Genomic DNA, 14,833 nt, shown 5'->3' with positions numbered 1-14,833 from the left:
ATATATTTATTCTGTCTTGAATGATTGTTTATCAGACACAAGATTATCAACAACATCTGAAAAAATGACAATGTAGACAATGTGATCAACATTTGTTTACACTAACCAGTTATTCATGTTGTGTCCATTTTAACCCCTTAACTGTCACCCCATCCCGTATACTGGACGCCTATGTTTACTTCACTGAATCTTTATCTAATCATGACAAACTATATATCGTTGGAAAGTAATGGATTAATTTAAGGCAAGATTGCACCCCAAAAACCTACATCATAACAGGAGTTCTGACCTTTGTTTAAAAAAAAAAATCTTCTTTGTTGCCTTTTTCTCTATCACATTTTAGAAATCATCAGAAATTATATATCATTTGAAAACATAAAATCTCATAAATTCATCCTTTGAAACCCATTTAAATTCAAACATTGCATTACCATGAAAATGGTACATCAAAATCATGTAACAAAATTTTTTCAGTCATGAATTATAAAAATGTAGGTTTGTATCATGCACATTCAAGTCTATCTTCAAATATGTGATTGACAGTTAAGGGGTTAAACCCCTTTTTATTGCTTTTTCAAGGTTCCATCCAGGAGATTGTGTTTTAGTCTCTAGTGAAAATTGTTCAGTCACTGAAGATTCACTGAAAAAATTGGGATCTCTGAGGTAAACTCAAGATTTTCACTGATCTGACATCGTATAGAATAGGTAAAACTCAATAGAAATGCATTACAATATGGACAGATGGTTCATTGCGAGTTTGATCAAACATTGAACATCATATCTGAAGTCTTTGAGTAATGGGTCAAAGTCAAAAAATAAAACTGCTCCATTATAGTAATTCTTGCATATTTACAGATATGTATACTCATTCACATTTACATTGAAATATGAAGCTTTATAAATAATTTGAGTTGGTCTATTTACATTATCCCCATTTTACTAAAGCAGAATGAATAATGTAATGTACTGTATGGTTGAGTAGTTAGATAGGAGTATAGTTAATTCTGATTTCGTTCTAATTTCTATTACATGTTCCTCTTTCTTAGGTGGCAAGTCCAAAAATGCGAGCCCTGGGGAAACCAAAGAGCCATTGGACAGGATAAAAATTGATGCAATAATGAGTATGTATATAACTTGGTTAATTGTGCTTGAATTGTGTAAAACCAAATGTGACCGTCAAACCATCAGAATTGATCAGTTTCAGTGTGATGACACTTGCACTGGGTTCTCAATAATTCTTAAATTTCAGTAACATAAGTTTATCTACCAACAATTTGTGTTAATTTAGTGTTTTAGGTGATTTATAATTTGGCTGTCCTTAGATAAATGTTATAAAACTAAATGCTTTTCTTTGTCTTTTATACAGATGCAGTGATCCAGAAGTTTCCTGGAACCACCAGGGGCCAACTAGGAGTGGCTATTAATCAAAAGGTGACTGAGCTGCGGACGTCCCAAAAGACTCGCACTTAAATAAACCGGCTGTATTGTACCTGTTGGTGGACTTTCCAGTTCTTGTTTAGTTGTATTTGTATAATAAAGTTGAGTGTTTAGTAGTTTTCAAATTTTGCAAAGCTTAATTTCTTAAACTGTTTTAATAAATATTTTATCTGTTTTTACTGTTGTCTTTTTTGCTAACTGCACCATTTTAACATTTAGGGCTTAGGCATGTCATATTCATTGCATTGCAAGTGTTTAAGCTCATGTCCATAACCTATATTTAAAAATATGTATGAAATTAAAGTTTTTTTGTTTTGTTTTTACATTAGTTTACATCATACATTAATTCAAAATATTTAGCAGTAAATATAAGAACATAACATATATTCAAAATATATGTCTACACAACATTTTTATTTATACATTTATCAAATATATTTTATATATATTTAATTTAAATAAAAAATACATATACTATATAAAAACATATGTCACATGTATGTAGGCAATATGTTATGCATGTATGTGTAGTTTGAATATTGCACATATATATGTGTATATACAAAGAAATATATGTCATGTATATTGATAATTTTATATGTGACCTATTAAAAAATCACTATATTGCACATATATATGATGTGTATATATACAAAGAAATATATGTCATGTATATTGATAATTTTATATGTGACATATTAAAAAAATCACTATCATACATATATAAAATACATGGGCTAGTTTTATATGTCAATATATGAAATTGTTCCATTTTCGAATAGGTTTATATATGGGCATATATGTACATGTATGTTTTCACTTTCTATGTGGATATATTTAATATATGTAGATTCCATATATCTACATATATAACATTTCCGTATGGGGAGTCTCGGGCCAGTAGGAATTGTAGGTAGGTGGGGGTTTGGGTGAATGTACAATGCTCCACCCTCAATACCATGACTGAGGTTCCCTTGAGCAAGGCACCGAACCCCCAACTGCTCCCTGGGTGCATAAAGCATACAAATGGCTGCCCACTGCTCCGGGTGTGTGTTCACAATGTGTGTTCACTGCTGTGTGTGCATTTTGGATGGGTTAAATGCAGAGCATGGGTATGGGTCACCATACTTGGCTGTATGTCACTGTATGTCACATACTGTATGTTAATTCTGAATTAACTAATTTATTAATTTATTAATTTCTGAATGCAATGTAAGTCGCTTTGGATAAAAGTGTCTGCTAAATGCATAATTTTTTTTTTTTTTAATTTTAAATTTAAATTTTAATTATTAGGGGTGTGACTAGACTCTTATCCCATGAGACGAGACAAGACATGAGACTGGGTTCACAAGAACTAGACCAGAGATTAGATTTTTAGACTTTCCAAAATAAATCCTCAATGATGGAATATATAGAAACAACAACAACAACAACAACAACAATGTAGATTAATTTTGAAATCACCTTGTACTTAAAACTTCAATTTTAATGAATTACATGCAGCAATAAACAACATGTAAACTAGAGCTGCACGATTCCAGGTGAACTGAGAATCAAGTTTTTTATATATAAATTATATCAATTTATAAATCACAATTCTCTCAAAATTCTGAAGCAAAAAAAAAGATTAGAAAAAAAATTACTAGTGGTTCTGACAAAATGTTCATTGCTTAAATACTGAGGTGCTAAACCATTCAGGGCTTTATAAGTAATAAGCAATATTTTTAAATCTATACGATGTTTGATAGGGAGCCAATGCAGTGTTGACAGGACCGGGCTAATATGGTCATACTTCCTGGTTCTAGTAAGAACTCTTGCTGCTGCATTTTGGACTAGCTGTAGTTTGTTTACTAAGCGTGCAGAACAACCACCCAATAAAGCATTAAAATAATCTAACCTTGAGGTCATAAATGCATGGATTAACATTTCTGCATTTGACATTGAGAGCATAGGCCATAATTTAGATACATTTTTGAGATGGAAAAATGCAGTTTTACAAATGCTAGAAACTTGGCTTTCTAACGAAAGATTGCTATCAAATAGCACACCTAAGTTCCTAACTGATGACGAAGTAATGATTCACCTTACTGACATTGTAATGATTTTTTCTCACTGTTTATGCAACTTTGAACAGTGTTGGACATAAACAGTGCTGGAGGAACCCAGGGTTCTGACTGAGGAACTCACCTGAGGGGAATAGCACACGCATACAGTCCGCGGAGTGGAATGGCGCAGCAAGCGAATTGACACAGAGCAGGTCCTTACTGGCCCGTAGGGGCAAATACCCAGGAGGACACGGGCTCTACACGGAGATTATAAAATCTCCCGAATGTGTTAGGTGTCGCCCAGCCCGCAGCTCTACAGATGTCTGTTAGTGAGGCGCCATGCGCCAGCGCACAGGAGGAAGCTACACTCCTAGTTGATTGAGCTCTCACCCCTAGGGGGCATGGCAGGTCTTGAGCCTGATAAGCCAGGACAATAGCATCCACTATCCAGTGGGATAACCTCTGCTTGGAGACAGCCTTTCCCTTCTGCTGGCCTCCGTAACAGACAAAGAGCTGGTCTGAGGTCCTAAGGCACTGAGTTCTGTCCACGTAGGTGCGGAGCGCACATACTGGACAGATCAGCGCCAGGGCTGGGTCTGCCTCCTCCAGGGGCAGCGCTTGCAAGTTCACCACCTTATCCCTAAAAGGAGTGGTGGGAACTTTGGGCACGTACCCAGGCCGGGGTCTCAAGATAACGTGAGCCTGGCTAGAGCTATTAAGAGGCAAAATAATTTCATATTCCACTTACAAAAAAAAGAAAGAGAAAGAACAACAAGATGAAGTAATAAATAGTCATAGTAATAAATCTGGTAAATACCTGGCTAATCAAATCAAACACAATAAAGAAAAAACAACTATATCAGTCATTAAGGACTCAGCAGGGACACCCACCAACTCACCAGAATAAATAAATCAAATCTTTCAAAAAATTTTACAGTAAACTATATTCCCCTGAAAAGAACCCATCCCACGATGACATAAATCTGTTTCTTAGCAATATCAACTTACCTCAACTTAACAAACAGCAAATACATACTCTAGAATTGCCTTTATCAGAACAAGAACTTTCTAATGCTCTTAAACACATGCCCAACAATAAATCACCAGGTCCTGATGGCTTCCCTGCTGAGTTCTACAAACAATTTTGGTCTATCTTATCACCACTCTTCTTCCGGCTGATATGCGAATCAAAACAAAACTTCCAGACACCATGAACACAGCCACAATTGCACTCCTCCTAAAACCCAAAAAAGATCCAACATTACCGTCAAGTTATCGCCCAATCTCACTAATTAATGTAGACACTAAAATAATTGCTAAAGCTCTTTCCCATAGAATAAAAAAAATCATGCCAACTATAATCCATCCAGACCAAACTGGTTTTATTAAAGGTAGACAAGCATCAAACAATACCCGCAGACACATAAACCTAATTCACCACTCATCAATAAACAAAAACAAATCTGTCATAGTCACTCTTGATGCGGAAAAAGAATTTGATAAAGTTAACTGGAAATTCCTGTTTTCCACATTTGAGAGGTTTGGTTTTGGGGAGTCATTCATTAACTAAGTTAAAATTCTCAACACATCACCCTCAGCCAGTCATTACTAACGGACTAATATCACGCAGCTTCACTCTACACCGGGGAACTAGAAAAGGATGCCCACTCTCTCCATCTCTATTCACCATATTCATCGAACCGCTTGCAGCAGCTATCCGTCAAAACAACTACATCAAAGGAATTCAAACATTAAACATACACCATAAAATAAGTCTTTACGCTGATGATATATTATTATACTTACAAACCCCCCAAAAATCATTACAAGAAACAATAAAACTCATTGATACCTTTTCAAACATTTCTGAATACTCAATTAACTGGAATAAATCGGCTATACTTCCATTAAATTCTGCCAGTGTGGATGTGACATCCCAAACATCACAAATCCCTTTGTGCACCAATTACATCACATATTTGGGAATCAATGTTTCCGCCAAGCTGTCAGAGTTGTTTGTACTTAACTATACCCCATTAATTAAAAAAATAGATGACGATCTTCAAGGTTGGATGAAATTACCATTATCAATCATGGGCAGAATATCAGTACCAAAAATGTCTATACTCCCAAAAATAAACTACTTATTTTCAATGATTCCAACACAGCCCACTCGTATCTGGTTCAAATCTTTAGATTCAATTATTACAAAATTTTACTGGAAAAACGAGACCCCAAGAATTAAATTAACAACCCTACAGAAACCAAAATCACAAGGTGGATTAGAGGCACCACATTTTTATAATTATTTTCTGGCAAATCAACTCCAAAAAAACATATACAAATGGATTCAACCCAACTCTTCAGAATACACATGGCAAGATATTGAACAATCAATCTGCAAGGACATTAGCATCTCAGAATTACCTTTTCACAGTCAAACAATCAAAAAACATCATTGTTTTAAAATGCCAACAATAGAAGCAACTCTGACAGCCTGGTGGAAGTTCCATCAGATCACAAATTCCCCACTCATACCATGTAAATACACCCCAATTTGGAATAACCCAGATTTTTTAGCTAACATGAAGCCACTAAACCTTCGCGCATGGGCAGATAAGGGAATCACACAACTACAGCATATTATTAATAATAACAACCTGGCACCATTTTCCCATATAACCCAGACATACAACATTGGGAGTAATTGCTTCTTGGAATATTTACAAATCAAATCGCCAATTAAATCAAAATTACCTAACCAACCAATCAATCTAGACCTTTCCCCTCAAATCTCTGAGTTTATTAATATATCTTCCTCCAAAAAATTACTCTCCAAAATATACAAAATGATATCAAAAGCAGACAATGCATTAGCTCTACCTACCACTAAATGGGAATCAGACATATCCATTACTCCCAATGCTGATTTTTGGACTCAAATTTGCAAAAACATATACTCCATGACTAAAAATGCTAACTTACAACTCATACAGTATAAAGTACTTCACAGAACCTTCACTACTACGTTTAGTGAAGGTTTGGGTACCACCGGCCGCAGGGCCAGTGGCGGAACAAAAAGAAAATGAGAACAAAGGATTGGTCCTGAACAAAGGAGTGGTCCTGCTACCATCTCTTGACCAGCTGACTGTACCACAGTTCTTTCGTGGGAAGGAGGCGAGAACCGGTGGACAATCAAATAAGATTTTAATTACAAAATAAAGACAAAACAGTGCGTCAGCCCCTCACGGACGACTGACGCGCACAAATAAAAACCAAACACAACTTAAACCCAGGCCTGGTCCGCTCTCGTCCTTCACTGTCGTCGCTCCTGTTTTATATCCTTCCATCTCCTCTGTGGGACTCAAGACCGGTGAGTGTCACAGGTCTCACTGATTTCCAATCACTCCACCGGCCTCTCTCGTCCCCACGGCTCTCGGCCCCGCCCCACTCGTCACACTGACATCTCCAACTCCGGGTCGCCCTTCTGCGGCCATCTCCTCGTTGCGGCCGGGGTCGAAGGCTGCTGCTGTGGCCGAGCGGGAGTGGAGGAGGCCGCAGGGGGGCGCCCTCGGCGACGAGCACGAGGGCAGCTTGGGACAGCCTCGCCAAGCGGAGGCACTCTGTGGACACAGTTGCATTGCAACAGAATGCTCCACCGGGGGAATCCCAGCATACCCCTTGGCCGCCCCGCCATCGAGGGCAGTGCAGGCGGAGGAAGTACCAGAACGGTTTCGGGCAGTTAAAGGTGCCTTCCATGAACTGGTTACTTCCTGGTGCACTTCCGGGAAGAAATGAATCAGAGGGGGGTGCTGGCAATCCGCATGAGCAGCCCCCAGGAACCAATCATCCAGCCTCGAGTGCTCGGGACAGGGCGGAGGATTCCACTCAAAATCGATGCTCTCCGCTGCCCAGGAAAGCACGGCCATCAGCTCGGGATCGGACTCGGACAACGCTGGCACTCCCGAGGGAGGCAACGCAGTCGAATCCTCATCTCCCGTGGACTCAAGCCCGCCTTGTGATGCGGCGATCGACATATGGTCCTCTTTGCGAGCCCTGAATGAGATGTCAGGAGTCTGAGAGGGTCCAGCAAACTCATCCGGAAACTCAACCGGCTGCGGCATATGTGAGGGGGGTGTGGCCCGAGGAGGTTGGCTCGTCGGGGAAGCCCACACAGTAACATTCAGATCACCCTGGCCACCACCCGAAGTAGCCCTCTTAGGAGAAGAGCTAGAACGGGGTGTGGCAGAGGGGACTCTATACCTTTTAAGGTAATTGAGTCTCGATCTCAACGCCGAGATGGTCATCTCAGCGTGCTGGAAGGCCAGACACATGACACAGCGATCGTGGCCACTGCATTTAACCCATCCAAAGTGAACACACACAGCAGTGAACACACACACAGAGCAGTGGGCAGCCATTTTTATGCTGCAGCAAAAGCAGTTGCGGGTTCATTGCCTTGCTCAAGTCCACCTCAGTCATGGTATTGAGGGTGGTGAGAGCGCTGTACATTCCCCCCACTGATAATTCCTGCCAAACTTTGGATTACGAGTCCGACTCTCTAACCATTAGGCCATGACTTCCCCACACTTTGGGCATCAAGGGGAAAAGGGGCTGGTGTTCAAGCTCCCACCACACCCACCTCTGCAAGTGCCTGAACATGAGTAATTAACTTGTTAACATGAATCCTCATTATGGAACTTACAGCTGAAAATGACCTACCTAACTCAAAATTGTAATAGCTGCTGACTTAAGTGTGACTTAAGAAGACCCTCTGGGCGTTGGATCCCTCTTGCTTTCAGAAAAAAAAGTATTTCCACAAGGTCATACATTTCAGGTTTTGCTATCCTTGTAAGAACATTTCTTTAAATAATTCCCTAAAAAGTTAATTTGTTGTAGCTTTAACTTGTAAGTTATTTGGTGTGATGATTAAATTACCCTAATAATTCACAATAAATTGAGAATCATGGTTTTTTTATATATATATAAATTGAAGATCATGATTCTCTCACAGTTCTGAAGAAAAAAAAAATATTAGAAAACTAAACAAAATAACAATTTACTAGTGGTTCTGACAAAATGTTAATTACATTAATCTTTTATAAAAATATATTAATTTGAAATAAATAAATAAATAAATAATAATAATAATAAAATAAATAAATAAAAATGAAGCAGTCAGTGTCTCAATTCATAAAGCCCTGTTTCACAATTGTAATTTCCTGAATGAATGAGTCAATGACAAATATGTATTTTCAAACGTGCAGTTGTTGCCACCGCCTCTTGAAAGAGAATAAGCATTACAATAAAGACAAGCGTTAAAGGGGTCATATGATGCTGATAAAAAATAACATTATTTAGTGTAATGAAATGTTTTCATGCAGATTAAGATTCAAAAACACATAATTTTCCACATACTGTACATTATTGTTTCTCCTCTATGTCCTGCCCTTCTGAAACACATTGATTTTTAAAAGGCTCATTGGTATGAAAAGTGAGGTGTGCTGTGATTGGCCAGCTATCCAGTGCATTGTGATTGGCCTAATACCTCAAGCGTGTGACGGAAATGTTATGCCCCTTAACATATTGTGATGCCCTGTCCGGCTGGAGCGGCGAGACATAAACACTAAAACCCATTATAAATGTGATATAAACATGATTTCTAGTCATGTCTTTTAATGGAAGGCAAACCAAAGTAGTTTCGCTTTCTCAATGAAACAACCTAGACTAAGCGGAGGCCGGCTTGAGTGAGCAGAGGCATGTGGGCTTGAGAACAACACGTCCGGCGGGCTTGTGGCAACCACATGTGACGACCTTGGGCTGGACTCTGCTTTGTCCACAGTGAAAGCCGATCTGGTGATCCACCGTGCAAAATTGATGTATTTCCTCATTGACCAACATTGATCAGCTCCAGGCATAACAAAGCAAATATCATCCTCTTTTGGAAGTCCAAACAAAACAGTTTTCACTTTCACAACCAAACACACCGTGTCTATACGACTTGGCGGTGGCAACAACAATACTACAACAAGGGTAAAAGGTAAGCCTTCTTTCTTTGTGTGAACATCTGGGCAGCGTTATGCAAATTCCCACAGAAGAGATGTGGTAGATATTTGGGGACGTGTTAGAACGAACTGTTTTAGGGGTGTGTGGTTGACTCTTAACTTTTATAAATAACATCTCTTTGGATTTGAGACTTTAGTCTTTGCAACTTCATAGATATTCCTTATGCACCAAGAGCTTGTAACACTCCAAAGAGAAAGGAACAATTGAAATTGCATCATAAGAACCCTTTAAGATGCTTTTACTTTGATGGCTGCTGTAAAGATTAAGTGTTTATACCTAGTTTATTTACATTTATTCTAGTACTTATGTCATTTAAATTTCTGTAAAACAGAAATAATCATGTGTGGTTGAAAAGACTTTTTGTGTTTCTCTTTCTGGGTCAGCAGCAGCATGAATGATTCATTAACATGGGTCGCGACAAAACGTGCTTCTCATGCTCAACTGACGCATGTGATGTGCAACAGTCGTAATAAACAGCTGAATCGTTATCATTCAGGAATAAGATTGATTGGGTGTTTCAATCGATTCAATCTATAAATTATAGCAGCTCCAGATGAACCCACAGACCTTTAGTTCATCTCTCCTGATTTCCACTCCATCAGTCTGATCCCTGATCATTTCCATGTTATTTTATATATTTCGAATGATCTCAAGCAGGATGTAAATCATCGTCTGCTCAAACCTCAAACAGAGCCATCATTTAATACAGATCTCATACTGTACACATTTTTTGCCATTTTGCCTCAAACACAGATATAAAGCACCACTGTAAGCTATTAGTGTTCAGAAAGACACTTTTTTGTGAGATGGATCAACTGGAATGTTCTCCTTCAACAATATTTTCCTTCACATAGCTGACATATTTTGTGAGGTCAATCGCCCACATTCAAAATATATTTAGGCTTAAATTGAAAATATATTTATATGGATTTAACAAACAAACTAATAAACTTTTCATTTTTAGTTTGTTCTTTTCATTTATTCATTTATTTTTTAAAGGGGACATCGGATGCCCATTTTCCACAAGTTGGTATGATTCTTTAGGGTCTTCATGAAATGTCTGCAACATACTTGGTTAAAATTCCTTAGTGGTCGTGTAAATCCTTTTTACCTTGTCAAAAAAAGCTCTGTTCACAGAGTTTAAATGTATGAGACTGAAACTAAATAATTATTCATATTAGAAAATCAGTATAATCCTGATTTACCAGTGTTGTGATAATTATTTTTAAGGCACTCTACATTTTTATACAAATACTGTAATAATAAAAGTTCAAATTAATAGACCTACCTAAAAGTTTAATTGTTCCTGACTTCAGTGTTTTGGTGTCTTTGGAAAGAAGACACTTTGGGCTTTACTGACCATCATCCAGAGTTGATAATGCTCAAAAAGGTTATAGACACTGAAGTGCCTTGACAAAACTTGTACCACACTGATTGTTTTTATTTTTATTTATTTCATATACAAATACATGAAATCAGAAAAGTAATGGGTTGAAAGTCACATGTCTTATGAGTTTCTATTTCAAATCTGAAGAAGATACCATGAAAAATGAGATTCCTGCAACCATTTTTCTGAGACTTTGTCTAGTCCCACCACCCCCATTTAAATATTTACCAAAAATAAAAATAAATAAATAAAACCAAATATATCAAATGGTTCTACAAACTATTTTAGTCATTAAACATACCACTGCATAGTTTTTCAATTATAAAACAATAGACATAATCTTAGACATCGTATAAGTGATTTATTTGAGCAATACAAAAATACAATAAGAATAATTTGAGTAATAATAAGAAATAATAATAATACAAAAATTAACTATGTATGCCAATTACAGTACATCCTGAGACTGCTATAAATACAGCATTTACACTGATAGACACTCAAACATTCGGTAATCACATGCTGATTGCCTTAATACAGATGGTAATCATACAGATGCGCCATATATTCAATAATCACACTTTATTCATATAGACCGAATTCACACTGATAGCTGTCTATCACATGCTGATCAGTCACAGAGATGGTAATCCTTCAGATACAGCCACATTCCCCACAAAACACACACATATATGAAAAATTCTGAAGAAGAAAAAAAGAAAGAAATATTTTTGCAAAAAGCCAGTTGTTATGCCCCCTTCAGATGACAGGTACGTCACAAGCCATCACAAGAGGAGAGCACCAGAATTCAAATAAACAATATTCCTTGTGTGTATATGACTCACGATTACGACAAATCTGATATGTACTTTGTTTTGTATATGCATGTTTTGATGTTTACTGCTTAGACAAATTTAGCAAATACATTCCTTATAAGCTTTCCATTGAAAAAGAGCAATCTGTCATCGATGTTTGAGGCTTAGACCTTTATAATGTTTTGATGAATTTTGTCCCATTTCATTTAATCTATTTGTAAACATTGACACATGCAAACAAAGAGCGTTCAGTGCGTCGGCGTCCAGGCGTGGGTTAACAGGTTAATGACAGAATGTTTGGGTGAACTACCCCTTTAACAAGTTTAACACTGATAACCAGTTAAGTTAAGAAAGATTAAATTAAAATTAAATTAAATGTATGCATTTAGCAGACGCTTTTATCCAAAGCGACTTACAATGCAATCAGGCTATCAATTTTTACATATCATGTGTTCTCGGGGAATCGAACCCCCAATCTTGCGCTTGATAGCGCAGTGCTTTACCAATTGAGCTACAGGAAAACTAGATAATAAGATATTGCAGATTATTGTAGATGATAATAGACAATATGGTTAATACACAGTGTACACACACAAACACATTAGGGTTTATGTGTGTCACATAACCTGACAAGACCTGAAAAGAATGAGAAGTGGACAAGGAGTTCCCATCATAGATAAGAATGGCAAGGTACTGCTGACAACAGAAGACCAAGAGAGAAGGTGGGTTGAAAACTTCCAGGACATGCTCAACCAACCAATGCCAGCAGAGCTTTTCGCCTTCAACCCACCTGCTCCTGACAAAGACCTGGCCGTGAATCTGGATGCCATCACAACAACAGAGATGGCAACAGTGATCCGCCTGCTAAAGAATAACAAAGTGCCAGGATTAGACATGATATCAGCAGAAATACTAAAACATGGTGGTCACGCCATCGTTGAACAACTGTCAACTCTTCCTGAATACAAGCTGGGCAACAGCTCAAGTCCCAGAGGATTGGTGAAAGAGGAGTCTTCATCAAACTCCCAAAAAAGGAAATCTTGCTGATTGCAAAAACTGGAGAGGGATCATGCTCCTATTCATTCCTGGAAAGGTATTCTGTATCATCCTTCTACGGCACCTAAGAGAAGCAGTTGACAATAAGTTTGAGAAAACCAAGCTGGATTTCATTGTGGTCGATCCTACAATGACCAAATCTTTACTCTACAAAACATCATTGAACAAAGTTTGGAATATCAGCAATGACTATCAATCAATTTTATCAACTTTGTCAAGGCGTTTGACAGTGTGAACCAAGAATCGCTGTTGTACATAGCTCATGACTTTTGGAACCTATACTGCAAGTCAAGCTGCTACGTGCGAACTGATAGACTGGTGTATGCCAGTGTGCATTCTGTTCCCCCTCCTGCTCCTCATGGTGGTTGACTTAGTCATGCAAAAAGCTATGGATCACCCTGAATTTGGAATTTGGAAAGACTCAAGCCCATTTTAAATTTCGATCAAGACCAAGGTGTGTTTATTTAGCAGTATCATCGTACCAGCAATAGCGATGTATGCAAAGAATTCTGGGTGTGTCATACTGAGACCATGTCAGCAATGATGCGATTTATTATTGAACTGACACTCTCCCACTCCAAGAAGTTGTCACAGAATGCCAACTAAGATTTGCTGGCCATATCCTTTGACGACTATCTTCTAGACATTCAAAAACCGCACTCATATGGAAACCACACACCTACAGTAGTTTTGTTAAAAGACCCGGTACTTCGGTACCAAGTCGGTACTAAAAATTTTTAAATGTGACGGTACCAGGTTTCTTTAAGTACCGGTAGTACCGAGGTCCCGTTCAAACCCTTTTCAGCGCTATGATTTCTGTGAAGCAGAAAACGAGGACGGAATCACAAAATCCAGTCATGAAAATTAAACTTACATTTTAATATGGACAGTCATGGAATTTGTCAAAGTTAGCATAAATTAATCAAATCAAATCTCCATATGGACCAGTATCTGTAAATGTTAAGCCGTAAAAGTAGTTTGAAATATGAATCCGTGTTCTGCGCGTCTCTGTGTGAATTAATGAATGGCAGAGACGTGCGGGTTTGTTTACTATATAGACTGAAGCGCATGACGCTTGCATTAATTTCAGCATCTGAGCTTCAGAGTTCTCTCTCCATCAAGCGATCTGAACTTTTCAGTTCATCTGGACGCACAGCGCACCTGTATTTGATGCTCTGTAAACTCTTTGTGAAGGCGCACGACTCACCGTCGATTTACTGATAGCTCTGTTTCTCACACATGCAAAGAGTGTCTTACCAGTCTGAATCGACACGCTATATGTAAACTATTCTTTGTTGTCTTCTCCTGTCAAAATAATGGAGTTCATTTAGAATTATTCATATTCATTTTCGAACAAGCAGAAGACATACCGGTTTCTCCGGTAGTGGGCGGAGCTAATACGCAAATGGCAATTTCATTGGCTGGCGCTGATCTAGAACCATCCCTGTTTTGATTTCAGCAAATCAGTTTGACCAAACGCAGACAACGTGATTAATATTCATGAACCCAGCAGCTCATCAATTCAAAGTGCATTGTATATACATTAGTATGATAGTAGAATTAGTAGTAGTAGTATTTTTTTATAATAATTAGTATGATCTATTTTTTTTTTTTTTTTGAGGAAACCCTCAATGACCAAAAATATCTTAAGCATCACCACCTGTCTTAAGTTCAGTTAAAATGACAAATATGCATTCATTAGGCCTAAAAGTTCATTTTTACATAAAGGCATTGTGCTAGAAATATTACTATTATTTAGTAAAATGTATGTGATACTGCTACTACTGTTGAAAAAATTTATAAAACTTTATTTTTTAAAGAAATAAATCACAATATTTCTTCCATGTTTTAATTGTAATAGCAAATCCCCTTTATTTACCAAAAAATTAAATGTGTTTAAATTTCATAAATTAAAAGACAAATTAAATTTGGGTGAAACTTGTTTACTGTTTTTCATAATTATATAACTTGTAGAAAAACTTTAAACACAATTGTAAATAAGTATAAAGAATGGCATTGGTTTTATT

Source organism: Carassius carassius, chromosome 2, assembly GCF_963082965.1.
Source record: "Carassius carassius chromosome 2, fCarCar2.1, whole genome shotgun sequence".
Lineage (NCBI taxonomy): Eukaryota > Metazoa > Chordata > Actinopteri > Cypriniformes > Cyprinidae > Carassius > Carassius carassius.
Note: the sequence above shows the minus strand (reverse complement) of the source record.